Below are 7965 nucleotides of genomic sequence, written 5' to 3'. Positions count from 1 at the left end.
GTAGAATATATTCATACTTTAAGTGTTAATTACTGCGTTTGTTTGGTAAGTAAAGTGGAATTAAAAATTTATTTTTGATCGATTGTCTAATTGTGTATGCTATGAACAAATTTTGAATAAAAAAAATTATTGGCCTGGTCTTGGGAGGGCAAAAAGTATGGGAGCCATATTTGGCTTCGTATGCATTAAGGGGTTGTAAATCTACACAATTTGTTAAATTTTTTTTTTGGAAAATTTTGGTCCTTTACATTATTATTTTGCTTGGATGCTATGTTTTACTTCGGAAATGGAACCCCTTCGCTTTTAGGGACATTTTTCTCATGTTAACCCCATTTTCAGCGGCGTAACCACAAAAATTTTAGGGAGAGGGGGGCTCACCTATAATATTTTTCAATCATTTTATTACTTTTTAGTTTTTTTTAAGATCTGGGATTGGGTGAAAATGTTGGAGCAAGACTTACTTCGACAGTGAAAAGAATGTGAACCAGAAAAAATCAAGGGGCACGGTAGTGCCCAGCCAAGTTCTCTAGCAACTTTGGCACTACACCCTTATTTACAGGAAACAACTCAGGCCATTTTCGACCCCCCTCTAACTTCCACACCAAAGATGCTAGAAATTTCAAACTCACTACATTTGTTGAGCTCATAAAAACCAAACTCCTCACAAAATTTCAGCCTCCTACGATGAGTAGTTTCTGAGATATAGGGCTTCAAAAATCGCAAAAACCGTAACTGACTCACTGACAGATCATCAAAATTATGGAGAACTTCCCGATATCGTAGAAACTTGAAATTTTACACGGTGATAGGACTTGTGGTGTATACAAAGGAAAAAATCGAAAATTTGAGATTTTCAATTCAGGGGGCGTGGCATCCGCCCATTTCCGCTGAATTTTCATAAATTATTATAGAGCACTTTTGATTGTCGTAGAATCTTGAAATTTGGTAGAATGGTAGAACTGGTAGGTTATACAAAGGAAAAAATTTAAAATTTGAGAATTTCAGCCAGGGGGCGTGGCAACCGCCCATTTCCGCTGAGTTTTCATAAATTATTATAGAGCACTTCTGATTGTCGTAGAATCTTGAAATTTGGTAGAATGGTAGAGCTGGTAGTTTATACAAAGGAAAAAATTTTAAATTTGAGAATTTCAGGCAGGGGGCGTGGCAACCACCCATTTTCACTGAATTTTCATCAAATATAGAGATTTTATATTCTACAGCCATACCTTGCAAAAAGTAGTGAAATCACAACAAAAACATTACTGTTAAAAAAAGAGCCAAGTTCTCCTATGTTGAAATTATACTGGCACAAAAAGTACTGAGATGTAAAAGTGTACCAAGTTCTAAAGTTTGGGTTCAAATTCGTATCAATAAAATTTTGATTGTTTACTTGGCAATTTTTGAAATAACTTTAAAAATCGATAATTAAGAAAAATTGTCAAGAGAACAATCAAAATTTTATTGATACGAATTTGAACCCAAACTTTAGAACTTGGTACACTTTTACATCTCAGTACTTTTTGTGCCAGTATAATTTCAACATAGGAGAACTTGGCTCTTTTTTTAACAGTAATGTTTTTGTTGTGATATATATAACGGCAAAAACAAATAGCTTTTCTCGGTTCTATGGCTTAAAATGAGCCAAATTTGAATTAATTCTTAACCTTTTGTAATGCAATGTATTTATTTTACATTATTTTGTTTTTAAATGATAAATATTTATCTTTTGATAATTTAAATTGTATTCTTTACATAATCTGAACAAATAAAATTAGTAACATTTCTTACCCCTTAATGCACACGAAGCCAAATTTGGCTTATAAACAAATTTTTTAAACAAATTAATTTAAACAAATTTTTTTAATGAAAACCGTTTTGAAACAACCCAAAGAACAAATGTAAAGCATTTTTTAATTTTTACGTCCGCTAATATTAATTCATGCAGTAGAGGGTTAAGGTTACTGAATTTTTAACAAGTACTATTGTTACTTATTCTGTACAGAATGAATACATACCAGTGCAGCTTAAGTTTTGAGATAAGAACCATAAGTTCTTAATCTGTTTCAAAAGTAAACACCTTGCATGTACTATAAGTGATAAATAGAAATAATTTTTAAATAAAAACTATAACTGATCTGTTATAGTCTGGTCAAATTAGACTAAAATAAGGGGGTGAATTTACATAAATTCCCAGCAAAGCTGAAAATTGGTATGATTGTTGGAAATAACATTATTAATTAAATCTAAAAAGTCCTCATCGATCAGAGGACTTTAAAAAAAATTACATGGGGTCAAAGGTCACAAAAACTGGTTATTCACTATTTTAAGCAAAACGGTAAGTCTTATCAAAAAATTTTCTATGCAAAAATTCTAGACCAGATTATTATCTTTAAAAAGTGTCATAACACTTTTTTTCCTAAGACCCACCGTTTCTTAGGTATAACGATTCAAAAAGTTGAAGTTGAGTTGTAATCGTCATAATCAGGCCTGTTCAAAAAAAACTCCCAACTGAAAAGTTCTTGAAATTTCATTATTTTTTTAGCTTGAATTTTGTTCTTCAATGGTTCAGAATATGGTTCAGAAAATGGAAATTTTCCCCACTTTTCCAATTGGGGCCCTTCTCCCCAAACCATTTCCCTGGGAATTTTTGTTTAGAATAGGTCTGAATATATACAGGGTGTCCGATAGAGAATGGACATCCCTAAAACGGCTGATAGCTACACTTATGACTGTTCTAAAAACAGATAGAAAAAAGTTCTATCGCCACCAGTTCATAAAATATTGGCTTTTTTTCGTTCAGTGTATTTTAAATTTTATCGTCTTATGTTTTCGTTCACTACAACCACGAATGAATGAATTTTATTTATTTCTTTTTTTTTTTTAAATTTTCTACAATAATTGGATGAGTACATAAACACTTTAAAAATTTCATAGCTATTGCACATTTTTCTTTAAAAAATTTGAAATCTGTTTTTCGATGCAAAATGTAAAAAAAGTATTTAATGAAAAATTTTAAACACCTGTGGTATAAAATAAATCTATGGAAACCTAGGTGGCTAACTTTCTTAAAAATATTACCCTTAGACGAAAATGTATTTAAGAAAGTTGAAAAAACAAGTCCTTTTTTTGAAAGCTTATATCTTTTAAAACGATGGCAGCTATCAAAAAGCACATTTTAATATTTTTTTATGGAAAACGACATGGGGCCCTACCAATAATCAAATTTAAAGCTGACTTTAATTTTTACCTTACCAAGTTAAAGGCTAATGCTCGATTAAAATTTATAGTTGGGAAACTCAACTATAAAATTTAACCAAGAGTTAGCCTTTAACCTGACTATTTAATTGGTTTTTGGTACTGTGAAATATTTAGAATTAAGGTAAAAATTAAAGCGAGCTTTAAATTTGATTATTAGTAAGGCCCATGGGCTATAAAATAAATTTAAAATACCTACATATATTTCAAAAAATGCATTTTAGAAGAGTTAAGTATAAAAAACTGTTATTTTTGTCCAAATTTAAAAAAAAATATCTTTTTAATTACAGCTCTGAGAAATAAAAACTGACTTGAAATATGTATGTAAAAAAAAACACATAATCTACACATGGTTCGAAAATTTGTTTAGATAACACTGACCATTTGACGAAAATAGACAAAAACAGCGATATTTTCTATAGGTATAGTAAAGCATATCTTCAGCTCCTTTAGCTGAAAACGTTATAGTCTATGATATGAGTTAAAAATGTATGTCAAAAACTCATATTTTTTTAGAAGCTAGGTATGTACAAAAATTCGCAATTTTTGAATTTTGAACAAATCAAAATTTTGTTTTGTTTTTGAAAGAATACTTTACCAAAAAAAAGAAGGAAGTTAGGTATAATTAAGCACATTTTATAAGTACCAGTTCTTCAAAGACAACTTTTCGATAGGAATTATCGTTTAAAATAAATAGGCAAAAAATCGATATTTTCGACATTTGACACATTTTAAAACCACGATATCTTCTAAACGATATCTCGTAGAAAAAAAAATGCCAAAATATTTTTTTAGAAAATTACAAAACCTACGAGTCATCTATATACTTTTTTTATAGCTTCTCCCGTTTCAAAGTTATATATGAAAAACATACCTACATTTTCCAGATAGAAAGGTTAAAGGCATTTAATAAAGGTAAAATCAAAAGTCATGAACTAAATTTAATTTTTTTTTATTTTGCACCATTTTTGTTTAAATAATTACCTTATAACGAAATTATAGCTCCAAAATAATTTAAATTTAAAAATAAATGCAAAAACTAACTTTATACTCTAAATCATGATTTAAAAGGTATGAAACAGTAAACCCAAAAATGAGTAATTTTCATTTTAAATCTCTGAAATATAAAAAGCATTTTTGTAGTATTCATTTAAAATCCCTCTAGTTTTCGGAATATGGTGAAAATATTCGTTGATTCGGATTTTATAAACCCAATATTTTCCAAGAAAAAACAAATTAATTTTTTACAAAAAGGCTCACTTGCAAAACCATTCACGATGGTTGCCACAAATTCTCAAGAATAACATCCTCGAAATTACTTTAATACATACCATTTTTTTAAATATTTTTTTTTTTGTAAGAAAAAAAAACTGTTTAAACTCGTAAACAGACAACAACAATGACATTCTCTTTAAGAACAAACAAACTCATAGCATTTCTCTTGGTTAATATTTACATAAAATTTGATTTTTTTTCGTCACATTTTTTTTTTCATAAGAAAAGCTCACACAGAGATCCTTAATTTTTTTTTTTTTTTGGTTGTAAAAAAAGGTATCCTTCTGATTTCATGGCTTTCTGAGCTCGTTATATTCATTTTTCTGTCGCAGTGCATCAAATTGTCGCCAGCAGAAGGCCACGTACGTTGCAATTATCACGAAGATGTCAAGGGGCTACTTTTTTTTTTTTTAACCCAACAACGATGTTGTAACCAACCTGTCTCAGTAGTAAACTATGACAAAAAAAAAAATATACCAGCTGAAAAAAAAAATAAATAGAAACTTGGTTTTAACATAGAGAGACAGAGAAGGAGAAACAAGGAAGCTTCTTGTGTTGTAGAAGAGGTATAGTTAGTAGAGTGTATCTCTAAGGTAGGTAGTATGTCCTGAGCTGTAATAATAGAGTCATGTTCATGAAAATTCTGTGTGCAACATAGGAATTCTCATACACAAAACAAGGGTGAGGGTCATGTGGCCATTATAGCAGCTCGCACGAAAGTCTTCTCTCTTTTGCGCACACTACAGCTACTAAAACTTTTACTGCCTTACACTGTTTTCAGCTTTCAGCTCCTAGCTTCCAACTATATTTTTGCTCCTATACTGCTGCAATATTATGAAAAGATATAAAGTGCACTTTGATCATAAATTACATCCTGTTATAAGTTTAGATTACACTTTTGTGTAATAATACTCAAAAAGATAATTCTTATTTTTCTTGTTGTTGTTGTTTTATCCTGTTTTTTTTTTTTTTTTTTTAGTTTATTGTGGGAGAGAGATATGAGAGGATGGTAATATATCTAAAGAGGAGATATAAGTATCTCTTTGGGGTACACTCTTGCTGCGTTAGAGGATAACAGGAAGGATAACTTTGTGAGGTTTTTTAGAAAAAGATATAAGTTATTAACTAATTGAATTGTGATTAAAAGGATTCCATTAAAACTAAAGTAGAAAGCGGTAGAAAGTTTATAATGTTTTGGAGTCTGAAAAAAAAACCACAAGAATGAGATATGGTATCATACAGGAACTTGGTAGGGATGAGTTCATAAATGCACTAATCTGAAACAATGCAGAATTTATTAAGTCAGATGACTGAAAACATTCGGATTCATTCATTTTTCATTGAAAATTGAAAAACTGTACAAAATTTTAATCTTAAAAAATCTGAACACTCCACCTTTGTTCCAAAACTTATTCGTGTAGGTACTCGGTATTGTTAAACAACTAAAAGACAAATTGAATAAAAATAAACAAAAAAAAAATAAAAACTTAAAATAGAACCTGACTTGACTTTGTAGGTTTTTTGCAAATACATGCATACTACTATCATCATCGTTCCCCCTTTTACATTGTGTGAGTTTCAATAGTGTTTTTTTTTTTCTTTACTGCATTTCTGTCACATTTCACAGTACTTTGTGTCTGTTCTATGATTACATCTCTGGCGAGAACTTTTCTCATTACAAAACTTTTTCCAAGAATAAAGAAAAGAAATGAAAGAAAAAAAAAAAACAAAATACAAAGTTCTATAAAGAACATCTCTCTATGATGCTCAAACGAAAAAATAAGATTCCTAACTGGGTAATGTTATAGTGCATAAGCAACATAATGGAAACTTAAGTCAATAGGATAAAAGACATAGACACGACAGAAAAAATATACATGTCTAAGAGGGTTTTTGTGTTAAGATTTTTTTAATTTCTCATACAAATACTCTTAGTAAACAGAAAAATTCAAAGTAATCATGTATCAGATTTGAAAGTGAGGCCTAAAAGTTGATGGCACTCACTCATTGCAAAAAAACATATGTACATGTATTTAAAAATGAAAAAAAAAAATGTTACACATACGCCAGAGTGAACCAATTCGATAAAACTTCAAACAGCTAATATGTTGAACTGGTGCCACGCTCGATAAGATTTCTGTAACTGAGTAATAAAATTTGATGAATGAAATAAAGTGAAATCATGCCAAATTACAAAAAAAAATGGCATTATTTCCCAGTTTGTAAATAAAGCCAAATTTTCATTATTTCGATTAACATTTTTTCTGAATTACAGAAAAACTTTAACCTGAATTATTATTCATCAAGTTTTACTTTGAAAATAGGTACACGGAGAAAAAAAGGCGATTAAAACAAAATAATGATCTTTTATACTCCCAAAATGATTTCTTTCAAAATTGTCTTGAGAAGATTCAAAAAATGCGTATTGACTTAAAGATTCTGAGAATGTAGGTATGTAGGTACTTACTTTTTGTCACTGCTAGAAAAACTAGAAAATTTTCTTTTGATGTGTGGATCAATATATTTTTTAGAAAAAAATTGTATAAACAAAAAAATATAATATTTTGAAAAACGCCCCCAAACAAAAATTTTTTTTTAATTTTCAGAAATTTTTTGTTATACAAAAGAAATCAAACAATCGACTTCTTTTGGAGGTTAATACTGTTAAAAAGGTGTTTTCATAATTTCAATACTATGATAAAGAATGCAAAAACCGTGGGTCCCAGAATTCTGTGTGTTTGTCTGCCAGTCTGTCAGTCTATCTGACTGTCTGTATAAGGAGCTACATATTAAACACATAATCCAATTGACATCAAATTGGTAGGTATATAGCATTTTTTGGACACCCTCCAGAGGAGTTTTTATAGTTATTAATTTTTTAATTTTAATTTTTTCGACCAATAATAACGGTACCTGTCATATATAAATTTCAGAAAAGATTAATTTTCTTGAATAAGGCTATACAACGATTTTGTTAAAAAAAAAAAGTTTTAATGTTAGGTCTATCTTTTCCTGAACCTTTTTTTTGTCGATAGTCATTATTAACCCTTTAACGACCACGGTGACACATTTGTCCCAAGCCAAAAAAATGTAATAACTTTATAATTTACAGGAGTATAAATGTTTTTTTTTTTTTTATATAGTGGTCTCTGAGAGTGCCTTCTATGTTTATTTTTGTTGGTAACTTAAACCATAACCAAAGGAATATATTTGTCGAAAAAAAATTCAAAAAAAAAACTGTTACCTACAATTTTTTTTATTTTAAAATTTGATTTTTTGAAGCTCAATTGATCATTCTAAATAGCTTAAATGATCTTATTTAGTCCCATAATGTTATAATCGTGGGGGTTAACTGCCAAAGAACCTTTTTTTTTAAATCTGATTTTCTGTCAAAATTCAATTTCAACAAAATTTCTTATAAAAAATTATTATATA

This window comes from Episyrphus balteatus, chromosome 4, assembly GCF_945859705.1.
Source record: "Episyrphus balteatus chromosome 4, idEpiBalt1.1, whole genome shotgun sequence".
Taxonomy (NCBI): domain Eukaryota; kingdom Metazoa; phylum Arthropoda; class Insecta; order Diptera; family Syrphidae; genus Episyrphus; species Episyrphus balteatus.
This window is presented reverse-complemented; position numbering follows the sequence as displayed.